Below are 14,028 nucleotides of genomic sequence, written 5' to 3'. Positions count from 1 at the left end.
GTGGCACAGTCAGAGGGGGGCCGGCGGCCGCGTTCCAGGCTGGAGCCGCCGGGCCGGATGGCAGCCTCGCCGGTCCGGCGGCACTGTTAATGCTGAGGGCTGAAGGGGGAGGGAGCATATCTCTACCATGCTCCCTCGCGGTTCCCACAATCCCCAGCACGGATGCTGCTGGGGATTGTGGGAACCGTGAGGGAGCATGGTAGAGATATGCTCCCTCCCCCTTCAGCCCTCAGCATTAACAGTGCCGCCGGACCGGCGAGGCTGCCATCCGGCCCGGCGGCTCCAACCTGGAATGCGGCCGGCCCCCTGACTCCTCTCAGGTGAGAGACAGACAGAGAGAGAGAGACAGAGGGGGGGAGTAGAGAGACAGAGGGGGGGAGTGAATAGAGAGACAGAGGGGGGGAGTGAATAGAGAGAGAGGGGGGTGGAGTGAATAGAGAGAGGGGGGGAGTGAATAGAGAGAGAGAGACAGGGGGGGTGAATAGAGAGAGAGAGACAGGGGGGGTGAAGAGAGAGAGAGACGGGGGGTGAATAGAGGGAGAGACAGAGGGGGGTGAATAGAGAGAGAGACAGAGGGGGGGTGAATAGAGAGAGAGACAGAGGGGGGGTGAATAGAGAGAGAGACAGGGGGGGTGAATAGAGAGAGAGACAGGGGGGGTGAATAGAGAGAGAGAGACAGAGGGGGGTGAATAGAGAGAGACAGAGGGGGAGTGAATAGAGAGAGAGACAGGGGGTGAATAGAGAGAGAGAGACAGAGGGGGTGAATAGAGAGAGAGAGACAGAGGGGGTGAATAGAGAGAGAGACAGAGGGGGGTGAATAGAGAGAGAGACAGAGGGGGGTGAATAGAGAGAGAGACAGAGGGGGTGAATAGAGAGAGAGAGACAGAGGGGGGTAAATAGAGAGAGGAAGACAGAGAGGGGGGTAAATAGAGAGAGAGACAGAGAGGGGGGTGAATAGAGAGAGAGACAGAGAGGGGGTGAATAGAGAGAGAGACAGAGAGGGGGGTGAATAGAGAGAGAGACAGAGGGGGGTGAATAGAGAGAGAGACAGGGGGGGTGAATAGAGAGAGACAGGGGGGGTGAATAGAGAGAGAGAGACAGAGGGGGTGAATAGAGAGAGACAGAGGGGGGTGAATAGAGAGAGAGACAGGGGGGGTGAATAGAGAGAGAGACAGAGGGGGGTGAATAGAGAGAGAGAGACAGAGGGGGGTGAATAGAGAGAGAGACAGAGGGGGGTGAATAGAGAGAGAGACAGGGGGGTGAATAGAGAGAGAGAGACAGAGGGGGTGAATAGAGAGAGAGAGACAGAGGGGGTAAATAGAGAGAGGAAGACAGAGAGGGGGGTAAATAGAGAGAGAGACAGAGAGGGGGTGAATAGAGAGAGAGACAGAGAGCGGGGTGAATAGAGAGAGAGACAGAGAGGGGGGTGAATAGAGAGAAAGACAGAGGGGGGGTGAATAGAGAGAGAGACAGAGGGGATGAATAGAGAGAGAGACAGAGGGGTGGTGAATAGAGAGAGAGAGACAGAGGGGGGTGAATAGATAGAGAGAGAGGGGGTGAATAGAGAGAGAGAGACGGGGTGGTGAATAGAGAGAGAGACGGGGTGGTGAATAGAGAGAGAGACAGAGGGGGGTGAATAGAGAGAGAGACAGGGGGTGAATATAGAGAGAGACAGGGGGGTGAATAGAGAGAGAGAGACAGGGGGTGAATAGCGAGAGAGAGACAGAGGGGGGGTGAATAGAGAGAGACAGAGGGGGTGAATAGAGACAGAGAGAGACAGAGGGGGGGTTAATAGAGAGAGAGAGAGACAGAGGGGGGTGAATAGAGAGAGAGAGAGACAGAGGGGGGTTAATAGAGAGAGAGACAGAGGGGGGTTAATAGAGAGAGAGGGGGGATGAATAGAGAGAGAGAGAGACAGAGGGGGGTGAATAGAGAGAGAGAGACAGAGGGGGGGTTCATAGAGAGAGAGACAGAGGGGGGTTAATAGAGAGAGAGAGAGAGGGGGGATGAATAGAGAGAGAGATACAGAGGGGGGTGAAGAGAGAGAGAGAGACAGGGGGGGTGAATAGAGAGAGAGACAGAGGGGGGTGAATAGAGAGAGAGAGAGAGACAGATGGGGAGGGAGAGTGCCACGGGGAAAGGAGGGAGAAAGAGACAGAGGGGGGAGAGTGAGACACAAGGGGAGAAAGAGGGGTGAATAGAGAGAGACAGAGGGGGAGGGAGAGTGCCACAGGGAAAGGGGGAGAAAGAGACAGAGGGGGGAGAGTGAGACACAAGGGGAGAAAGAGGGGTGAATAGAGAGAGACAGAGGGGGAGGGAGAGTGCCACAGGGAAAGGAGGGAGAAAGAGACAGAGGGGGGAGAGTGAGACACAAGGGGAGAAAGAGGGGTGAATAGAGAGAGACAGAGGGGGAGGGAGCGTGCCACAGGGAAAGGAGGGAGAAAGAGACAGAGGGGGGAGAGTGAGACACAAGGGGAGAAAGAGGGGTGAATAGAGAGAGACAGTGCCACAGGGAAAGGGGGGAGAAAGAGACAGATGGGGGAGAGTGAGACACAGGGGGAGAAAGAGGGGTGAATAGAGAGAGACAGAGGGGGAGGGAGAGTGCCACAGGGAAACTCTAGCCCTGGAGCTACGGGCTAGAGTTCACTCTCACCACTGCGTCCACCAGGGATTCCTGGTGGTCCAAGTGGTGAGAGTGAACTCTAGCCCCATACAAACACTGCCCACACACACACCATACACATTCACACACTGCCCCCCCCCCCATACACACACACAGACCCCCATACACACATTGCCCTACACACACAGCCACCCATACACACATTGCCCCACGCACCCTACACACTGAACCTTTCACACACATTGCACCACTGCTCCTATACCCTACTACAGCCCCATATCCCAGCAGACCCGAGGTAAGTTGTCAACCTGTACTTAAACGGTTTGTACTACTTACTCTGGGAGCGGGTCCCGGCACTCCTGGCACCATACCCACTAAACAGAGCAGTAGTGGTTATTGTGCATGGATTATTTCTTTAAATAATCTATAGGTGCCCCTCCTGAGATCAGGCTCTGGATCCGCCACTGATTTTATATATATATATATATATATATATATATATATATATATATATATATATATATATATAATTATGCCTATTATATTTACACATATATTTTTTTTTTTTTTTAATTTTCTTTTATTGATTTTATATCTCAAAGAATTAAGCATAAGCTTAAGCATGTTGGTTACAGAAGAGAAGAAGTGGTGGTTAGAACAAGCATACAGTATATACATTATTGAAAAGACCCCACACTTTCATAGTACAATACATTGGTGATCTGCCATAACATTAGATAACATAAAGTGGTGTAATCTCTGTACATGTGTGCTATAAGTGAAATACATCTCTGTATTGTCTTGTCTGTTAACTTTTGTCTACCACTTGATAATCTCCAATATGTCAGCTGGGGCGCACCTTTTGGTGCTTCAAGTGATAGCCTACTTCATCTCTCAGGTCGTCTTGTTTCGCTAGATATGAGCTTAAACACCTATATAAACTGGGGGAGGGGGGGGAGAGGGTAACTCAGGGTGGTTGGGATGGGGGGTGGGAGGTAGCTTTCTCGTCTTAATGAGCCGTGTTTTTAAAATAATGTATGCCCGGACATGTTTGTATGGTTAGAGATTTAAGATACATGCTGTCTGAGGCATGTTCTCTAGGAGAGATATTTAGTTTCTCGGGGAGGTGAGTGTGCTGTGGGAGATATTTTCCATTTCTTTGTTTGGTTGCCTAGATTCCCACATTCTCCAAGCTTCCCTCCAGAAGGGTCTAGGGGGCCTAGTCAGTCTGGCCATGGTTTCGTATGACTTGGTGGACTGTATTGTCTGTATACATAGGGTAATGTTTGGGGATTTTTCAGATAGCCAGGTTTTGCTAATTATGGAGAGAGCTGCAATTATGATGTGATAGGAAAGATATTTTGTGGTTTTCGTTATTTCGTCGGGGAAAAGTTGCAGTAAGTAAGTCTTAGGGTCAAGTGGTAATCCTATCCCGGCTGAGTCTTGTATTAATTGCCTCACTTCATCCCAGAATTGTGTTACCTTGTGACATGTCCACCATATGTGGTACATAGTTCCGGGTGCATCTTTACACCTCCAGCATAAACTTGATTTGTCGGGATCTATATGTTGTAGCCGTGTGGGCACCATGTACCACCGGTATAGAACTTTTCTGGTTAGTTCAATATGTGCAGCGCACAGGGTGAGTGTTTTATTTGCAAGGAAAATTTTTGACCATTGTGTGAGGTCTAATGTCTCTTGGAAGTCCGATTCCCATGCCCTAACAAAGGAGGGTTTCCCTATATGGTGTTGTCGTGTTAGGAGGGAGTATACTGAGGAGAACAGTTTTATTTTCTTTGGATTTTGTTTTTGAGTGCAAAGTTCTATAATTGGCGTTATATGGGAGCTCGTTGTTTTATCTATTCCCGCCGCCATTGCGGGTATTTGCTCCTTGAGCCAAGATCTGATTTGGAGATAAGATAGGAAGGCTGTGTTGGACAGACCAAATGTAGATTGGAGGTACTGGAATGGGTATACATTTTGGCCATTTAATAATTGTCGAATTTGGGATATCCCACATGCGGTCCAGTGGGCCACGGGGAAAGTGGGAAGTACAGGGGCAAGTGCAGTCAGGGGGGTCATTGGTGTTATGGAGATTCGTTCTTTGGTTTGCTTTTGGAGTGTATCCCACATAGAGAGAGTGAGGGATGTAGTAGGTAGTATGTGGTCATATATGGGTCTAAGATGGTGCGGGAGCCATGCAAGTTCTGCGAGTGTATGACCATGTGTGAACAGAGCTTTGATGCTGAGCCATGTTGGTTGGGTGTCCAGGTGGTGTGCTGAGATTAACGGGCTCAGTTGCGACGCCATGTAGTATTTAGTTATGTTGGGTACTCCTAGCCCACCCTCCCTAAACGGCCTATGGAGAATTTCAGCAGCTACCCTGGGTCGTTTATAGTTCCAGATATAGTCGCTGAAAGTTTTTTGTAGAGCTTTCAAATAAGGGGGCGAAAGTGCGATGGGCAGGGTACGGAATAAATATTGTAATTTGGGGAGAAGGATCATTTTTATTGCTGCTATGCGGCCTAACCATGACACATATTTCCCCTTCCAGGTAGATAATCTTTGTGCTATGTCTTTGGCTATCGCTACATAATTGGCTTGGAATAGGAGTTTGGGATCGGTTGGGAAGTCTATGCCCAGAAACGTGAGGCTATTATTGTCCCATTGGTAGGCATATGTGTTTTTTAAGGTGCCTAGCATTTTAGGTGGCAAATATAGGTGCATTACTTTTGTTTTGGTTATGTTCAATTTATAATATGAGCAGGCGCTATATTTTGTTAGGTGTGATGTGACATGTAGTAGTGACTCGAGTGGATTTGTGAACGTTAGCATAATGTCGTCTGCGAACATTGTGATCTTGTGTTCGGTTTTCCCAACTTTAATTCCTTGTATGTGTGGGTCGTTCCTTATTAGTTGCGCTAAAGGCTCGAGGGCCAAAACATAAAGGAGAGGGGATAGAGGGCAGCCTTGTCTAGTTCCATTTGTTATTGGGAATTGCATAGACTGGAACCCGCTGTTTGCTACTTTGGCGCACGGAGCAGAGTATAATGCTGCTATTAGAGATATGAACCTCGGAGGGAAGTGAAATTTCTCAAGGACAGCAACTAGGAAACCCCAGTGCAGTCTGTCGAATGCTTTTTCAGCATCCAGTGACAGAAATGCACTGGGCTTCCTCCCCTTTTTCGCGACGTGCAAGAGATTAAGTAATTTTCTCGTGCCGTCCGCTCCTTGCCTGCCTCGGACAAACCCCACTATATTTACACATATATTAATGTACATTTATATATGCATAATACACTAAGAAATGTCATTGATATGTACAATATGTAATAAGCAGATATTGGCCCAGTCTTGTTGCTAGGTACATACTCCAGCGCAATAACATATTTAAAGTGAAGAGTGCACCCACAGGACCTCAAAATAAACAAGATAACGTAATTTTTTACAGTTGTGCCCTACATACATTCACCATTTCAGTCCCATTACCAAGCTTTCCTTAATATGTCATGGTAGTTGGACTGAAACATTGGTTATATGCACGTCTGCTTAAAATAAATCTGCACTCTTTTTTTTTAAGCCTATATGTGCTTTTTTTCACGTTGGAGTAATAATTTTAATTTTAGGTTATCTTTTCTAACTCTGTATCTGCACACTATGCTGGCGCGACGCATTATGGGGCTGGTAAATAATTTTTTTCCAGGGCTGCTTTTAATTCCCAGTCCGGCCCTGCTTGCAAAACACAATTACGTGAATTAGACCCTTTTCCTTTCCCCTCCCTTACCTTTTATTCTCCCCCTTTTTTCCCTCTCCTATTTCCTTTCCTTTTCTGACTATTTCTGCTTTTTTTTTTTTTTTTTTACTTAGCAGAACCCATTGAAAGCACCACCAACGCTTGTTAATTTTAACTAAGCAATTAGATTTTTAGGGACTTAGCTTTTGAGGGACTGATCCAAATCCAAGTCCAGGTGTGTTGTCACAGCATTCCCACCGCAATCAGCTCGACTATTTTCCTACACTCCCTGTGTTCCTCCTCACTCCAATCGCCACTGCTCAGACCACGGTAGCTGGGCTGCCCCCGAAGCACTGTTCCGGCATGCACATTTACATAGCTGTCTCCACTGCTCTAACCGACTTCTATGTTCTCTGCATCTGCTCCCTCTGTATAGCACCCCAAACTTTCCTCCTCGCTCCCTCTCTGCTCCCTCAGCCGCTCTCCACGAGGACGCAGCTACGTGCGCTACGTCATCGCTCCACCCACCCAAATTAAAACTAAATGAAATCAGGAGGCTGCATTTGCATGAACATTCATATATTTTAGGGTGCTGCTGGGGCAAATTCATACAACATACAAGTTCCACTTCTTGTTTTTCAGATTGATAACTAAGAGCTCTTCAAACTGCACATGTGTAAGTCATGCCCAATGCACTTAGACAGTATTCCTAGGGATAAGACAATAATTGATTAGATAAATGTTCTCCCTTGAGTGTGTGTAGAAAGCATTAGAAAGAAGAAGCATATAAATATGAAGAAAGAAAAACATATGTACATGCTTTTCTAGCTTGCAAAGTGAGGCGACTGTCTTATTCAAAGATAAAGCTTTTGATTGTGATAATTGTCTCAAAGTAATGCGTGTCCCTTTAATGATCATTTTCCCAAAGTGGAATGTCCTTCTCCTTTAGCAGTAAAAAGGTCTGTATAACACAGGCTGTGAAGTTATAGTGGTGACTAAATTTTTAAAACGTGAAGAGTTAATTCCATGTTTAGTTGAAGCCTCTAACAAAAGCACGTTTTTCATAGAAGTTAGGCATGTCAGCTGTAAGAAAGAGTAATGGGCGCTTCAGCCTATGCCCAGTACAGGAATGTTCTGTTTTCTGTCACCGTCGGCCCCTCCGATGGAGCCCTTTGGTTCGGACCCATCGCTAGCACTTGTCGGCCAGACGTTCTCCTGTTCAGCAACGCGGCGTTCAGCTTTAACCCTTAGGTGCAGAGTTGTGCTTCGTTGATCAGAGGCTCTTGGGGCAGGTATTGCTTAGATTAAGTGGTGCAAGCATGGTTATGTGGGTAGGTGTCGGCATACATCGAGGAACATCTGTGTTATTGCAGTTGTGAGTCTTATGTGAGTCCAACTTAGAGACAAGCATGAAACCAAAATGCATGGTAGTGTACTCCACTGGGTTCTCTGAGGGCAAGTCCCACTTCCTCCCGGGTTCCACTCCACCACGCTACAGGATAAGACATGCTGTAGAGCTTGCTGGGTCCTCCTTGCCTGTGGCTCACTCATCTCCGACCCGATTGTAGTGTGAACGGAGGCCTGAGGATGGGTCCGGTATGCACCACTCTGCCAGCCCCGGGCTTTGCATGAGATGACCGCTCGTGCCGTTGGTTCCGGATTCAGATTGGGCCAGTAACGGGAGTCCTGGCTGATGTGTTTCACTCAGACGTAGGGCTGCAGTTCCCTGGATATGATGGTCAGGTAAGCCAAATACAGTCTGATTAGTGTTGGAAGGCTCTATTGCTATAGTTCCGAGTGGTGAGGTGGAATGCCTCAGTTTGTCATTTTGCCTGCTAGCGCTGAGTGTGCTCGCGTCCAGCTTGGGCCTTGGGGCCGCCATGTTGTTCGCTGCAAAAACGCACCCGTTTTCCCTGCTCTCCATTTTTTTTACATTTTTGAAGTTGCAGATTCTTTAATTTTTAGTATAAATCAAAGTATCCACAGATTAAGCATTTAAAGGTATACTCCAGACCCCTAAAGTACTTTAGCTTGCTGAGACGCTTTATGTGTGAAGAGTGTGTCCTTTATTCAATTTGCAAAAAAAATTTGAATAGAAATTGATACCTTTATAAATTAAATGGTTACATCCCCTTGGCTTTCAAGCAGACAGCAGGCTCATTTACATCCTGGTTTTGTTAGCTCAGTGGAGCTAAACTGAAGAGGCAGCATGCAATTACTCAGAACCAGGGCCGGCCTTAGGGGTGTGCGAGCTGTGCGGTCGCACAGGGCGCCATGGCAACAGGGGCGCCGGGCGGCCAACACAGCTCACAGGCCGGCCGAGTTATGTATTTCAAGTGAAGAGCAAGTCAAGTGCAAAATGCTGCCTTGCACTTGACTTGCAAATTATGAGCAGAGAGCAGCGGCCGGAAATCCACTTCTGTGTGGAGTGTGGAGGAGGAGCGTGGGGGCGTGATGCCGCATACTTGCGTGACGTCGACGTGCTCTGTCATCAGAGGGAGCCGCGGAGGATCCAATTCAGTGAGTGAAGGCGGCGCCCAGTGCTCTTCAATCGGCGGAGACAGCTCAGTCCAGGGAGCAGCAGCCTTTACTGTGAGTGACTGTTCTTTTTTTTTCTTTTGTATTAAATAGGTTTTGTTGAAGGGGTGCAGGAATTTAATTAAGGGGGGCAGGGGATTGATGAAGGGGTGGCATGGATTGGATTAATTGGCAGGGGATTTATAAAGGGCGGCAGGAAATTGAAAAGGGGGGCATGGGGCTGATTAAAGGTGGGAGGAGATTGATGAGGAGGTCACGGGACTGATGAAGGGGTGGCAAGGGGTTGGATTAATTGGCAGGGGATGTATTAAGGGGGCTTATGAAGGGGAGCAGAGGATTGAAAAGGGGGGCATGGGACTGATTAAAGGGGGGCAGGTGGGTGATAAATGGGTGGGAGGGGATTGATGAGGGGGTCAGGGGGCTGATGAATGGGGGAAGAGGGCTGATAAAAGAGGGGGAGTCAGGGGACTGATGAATGGGGCAGAGGGCTGTTAAAGGGGTGGGAGGAGATTTATGAGGGGGTCAGGGGGCTGATGAATGGGGCAGAGGGCTGATAAAAGGGGGGAGTCAGGGGACTGATGAATGGGGCAGAGGGCTGTTAAAGGGGTGGGAGGGGATTTATGAGGGGGTCAGGGGGCTGATGAATGGGGGCAGAGGGCTGATAAAAGGGGGGAGTCAGGGGACTGATGAATGGGGCAGAGGGCTGTTAAAGGGGTGGGAGGGGATTTATGAGGAGGTCAGGGGGCTGATGAATAGGGGCAGAGGGCTGAGAAAAGGGTGGGAGGGAATTGATGAGAGGGGCAGGGGACTGATGAAGGGGTGGCAGGAATTGATAGGGTGGGAGGGGATTGATGAAGGGCAAGGGGTGGCTAGGAGTTTGATGAAGGGATGGCCAGGGCATTGATGAAGGGGAAGGGGTGGCCAGGAGTTTGATGAAGTGGTGGCCAGGGGCTTGGAGAAGATCTGGCCAGGGGTTTTGGTTAAGAGGTGCAGGGGTTTTGTAGAAGGGGGTGGAGGCGACAGATTGTGAATGCTCCTAAAATAGTTTGAAGGGGTCCAAACAGAGACGGGTGAGGGTGGGGGGGGGGGGGCGCCACAAGATTGTTTCGCACAGGGCGCCTGAACACCTAAGGCCGGCCCTGCTCAGAACACCTGCCTTGCAAAGATTTCCCATTGAGCTGCATTGGGAAGTGTGTTATGGGACAGCCACAGAGTCTGGCTGAGGAAGAAGGAGAGGGTTTGCAAAAGCAACAGACAAGAGAACTGCAGGTTTTGCAAGCTGTTTTTAAACATACTTCTAGTAAAAAAAAATGCATAATTAAAAGCATACAAGTTTTAATTTGGGGTATATTTATTAAACAGTGATTTTAATATTTACATCTATGTAAAAAACAGGTTTAAAAAGTAAAATAGCTATTTAAAGCGTCACTGTCACTGTCTGGGGACTTTGCAGAATTTGCAAAGATCTCTGATAGTGGCATTGCTGTTGGTGTGAAAGTTAAAGGTGAGTTCTAAACCAAAAACAAAATCTCCTTTTGGATAAATCTCCTTTTTACAAAAAAGTGCTTATAGTGAAAACCGTGTTTAGCAGCTCTATACACTAGTGTGGAATACCCTTTCCTCCACACACGATTATACAAAAAACAGCAAATGGTATACGGAAATCCGATACCTTGAGTGCAGCTCTATGAAATTTTCTTTTCAATTTATGTTTTATTGGTTTTGTATACACATGTATACATTTGGATCAATAACTGAGAATGAAATTATATCAGGCAACATAAGTAACATTAGGAGCAACGCAATACAACATGAAGTTTCCAGTCATCATCTGAGAATTTCACTATAGCATAAAGGTAACGAGAAAGTATAAGGTATCATACAGGTTAATGTGCCTCGTTGAGTTGGAGAGGAAGAAAAGCAGACATTTTTGAGAAATGAGATATTAGAAAAAACTCTCAGGCGCACATAATGTCCATTAGCTGGGCTATCACTCTATCACTTTCTCGCTTTCATGGGTGTTTGGTGTTTGGATTGTATCTTCAAGGTGCCCTCTCCTGGGTCCCCCTTAGTTGGTCTTCTGTTTTCTACATTAGGTATCTTAACCAGGTCATCGCTGTGTAGTTGCAGGTCTTCCCAGAGTGTCTCTGGGTCTTGGTCCGACAATAGAGAAAGGGTCTTATCCCCGTGTGGGACCAGTTAGGCTCCATCTGTGCCCCATCTGTACCGAACTGATCTATCTCCCAGTAGCCTGGCAATCGGAGCCAGCTTGAGTTTTTCTGTGAGGACTGCGAAGGATAGGTCTCCATACAATGTCACCTTCTCAAACGTGACGCTTCCCAGGGCTCTGGAGTGGGCCACGATCGAAAAAATAAAATATGGTGTAGATTGTAATACACTGTGACAATTCAATTATACGGCAGAATGGGTCACTCACATTTCAAATGGGTCTAGTGAAACAAAGATTGAACTCTTTGGCCTTGATTCAAAACATCATGTCTTGGAGGAAATCAGGCACCACTCATCACCTGTGCAATTCCATCCAAGCAGTGAATCATGGTAAATGAGGATGCTTTAAACAAGAGGGATTGGGAGACTGGTCAGGTTTAAGGGAAAGCTGAACACAGCAAAATACTAGGTATATTTAATGAAAGACCTTGCCCAGATAACTTAGGACCTCAAACTGGGCTGAAGGGTAACCCTGCAATGGGTCAACCAATCACCTGAAGCACACACCCAAGAGTGTCTTAGGGACAATTCTGTGAATAAACACAATCAAACATCTCTGGAGGGCCCTCCAAATGGCTGTCCACCTATGGTGGTTCCTTTCAACCTGACAGAGCTTTAGAAGATTGGCAGAGATAAATGGCAGAAACTACTCGGAACCAAATGTGCAAAATTTGTCACATCATACCCAAAAATACTTGAGACTGCAATCGCTGCCACGGTGCTTCAACTAAGTACTGAGTTATGGGTCTGAATACTTATGTCAATGTGTTATTTCAGGGTTTTTTATGTTTAACATATTTGCAACAGTGTCAAATAAATATGTGTTTTTTGCTTTGTTATTATATGGTATTGAGTGTAGATTGATATAAAAAACTAATAATTTAAACTACTTTAACACAAGACTGCAACATAAAAAAATAAATAAATAAAATAAAAAAAATTAGGGTTCTTAACACTTTCTTAATGCACTATATATGTTTTGGGGTTTGTTTGTTTGTTTTTTACCTGCTTTTGACACATTTTTTCCCTGTATGGATTTTTAAAATCCCAGCCTGGGTTTTCAGTTTCAATTCCACTTTACATAAATTAATATTAGCTCCCTGGACCCACCAAAAGTGCAGAATTACATAATATTCACCATGGTGCACATGCTTCAGCGAAAACACTAAGCCCACTAAACCTGTGCTAAAGCATAAATAGAATTCAGTTCCTGCTAGCATGCCTTGAGAACAGGTTAGAACACTGAGTTGGGGCTGGGGCATACGATGTTCTTCAAAAAGTTATTTATGAAGCAGTTGTACATTCAAATAACTACCTTACCTCCCTAAATAGATTGAGTAGTCAATCTGCCTTACTTATATAGCTGTATATAAAGATTCCCAGACATATAAATATGCATGCATACATCTATATATACATTTCTTTTATGTGACTAATAATACTTTCAATGATTAGGAGGAATATATTTTTTTTTAAATGAGAGAAAAAAATACAATTATTTCCATAGAAATGCTGCTACAAGTTCTATATTTTGAAAGTGTTACTAACTTACTTTTTAGACTGAGATTTTCCAAGATGTTCTCAAGTTCACTGCTACGTTTCCTCTTTTCGCTGAGGCATTTCTCTAAGGCAAGCAGTTAATTTTCCATTTCTCCTCCCTCAAGTAAAAGTTAAAAAAAAAAAAGTGCTGGTAAAAATAACAGTGAGGACAAACCACCTTTTGAGAAATTCACATTTCGCAACCACATTTCAGAAATGATTTTCACAGGGCAGTATGTGTGTCCCTCCCCAAATAAATGGCTTTGTTAAGGGCAGGGTTAATATTAAAGAGAAACTGTCACATTTAGTATTTTACTAAATAATGTTAAAGGGATGCTCTAAACAACCTATGTTCGTTGTATAAGTTATGGTACTAGGAGGTCCACAGTGTTGTCATCTCCGAGCACACAGTTACTTTAATCACAACAAATTGCTGCAGGTCTAAGTCCTCCTATTTTTGTGTCTAATGTTCGGGAGGAGAACTATATTTCCTCCTCTTCCAATCCAAATAATTGTACAGCATTCCCATGCATCATATATACACTATACAAATCCCAGCCTCCTCTGACAGACTCCTACACAGCTTATGTTAAAGCAGCCTATAGTCACATGCATATCTCCTGACAGCTGCCTTCACAAAACTGTAAATTGAGCTATCACTAAGTATGTAATAGGAAAAGAATTGTTCGCAATTAATTAAAGGAACATTGTAGGCACTATAACCACTACTGGGATCTGTAGTGTTTATGGTGCCAGGAGTACCTAACCTCTCACTCACAATGTAAATGGTCAAACTATTGCTAACACTTTAAAAACGTAGCTGGAGTCTGCCTTGTGCCAGTCACCTCCTCAATGAGAGCCAAAAGCTTTCTGGGCTAAGCTAATTGGCTAAAAGAGAGATCAGCTGATGCTCACAACCAGTAAGCTGGCCCTGCGCCTGTTTAGATCAGGAGCAGGGCCGACGCGTCCATAAGTCGGCACAAGTGGCCGCCTTAGTGATACCGGAGAAACTGACGGAAGCCAAGCACAGAGAGATGGACACAGGTTTCTTCAGGAAGGAAGAGATTCTTTATTGGATCACCGATCGGGACTCAGAGGGACTAGCGTCACCAAAATACAGCAAAGTCTGAGTACTGAATACATAGAGTACATTCCTTATATAGCACTGTAGCTCCTCCCACAATTAACTACACCCACACATACCCTTAACCTATTTAATAAATAGAGTCTAAACTCATCCATCCGGTCTAACCACGTGGCTCATCTGATACAAAGGAGAGGGACGCGTAATTCCAGTTCTTACATTCCTGCACCTGGTCAGTACAGTGATAACAGTATCTTAGCTACGTGTAATTAACTAACTGAT

General features: G+C 45.8%; 1 protein-coding gene across 1 annotated transcript in view; it reads right to left on the bottom strand.

The window, feature by feature from the left end:
• The window catches only part of CD14 (CD14 molecule), a 33,301-nt gene extending 20,482 nt beyond the window's left edge, over nt 1-12,819 (bottom strand). Inside the window, exon 1 of the mRNA XM_063445428.1 lies at nt 12,676-12,819. The gene's annotated coding sequence lies outside the window, so the exon portion shown is untranslated. The remainder of the gene's footprint in view (nt 1-12,675) is intronic.
• Between the last annotated feature and the right edge of the window lie 1,209 nt (nt 12,820-14,028).

This window comes from Pelobates fuscus, chromosome 3 (assembly GCF_036172605.1).
Source record: "Pelobates fuscus isolate aPelFus1 chromosome 3, aPelFus1.pri, whole genome shotgun sequence".
Classification (NCBI taxonomy): domain Eukaryota; kingdom Metazoa; phylum Chordata; class Amphibia; order Anura; family Pelobatidae; genus Pelobates; species Pelobates fuscus.
The sequence above is the reverse complement of the archived record's forward strand: the minus strand, read 5'-3'. Positions and strand labels throughout refer to the sequence as shown.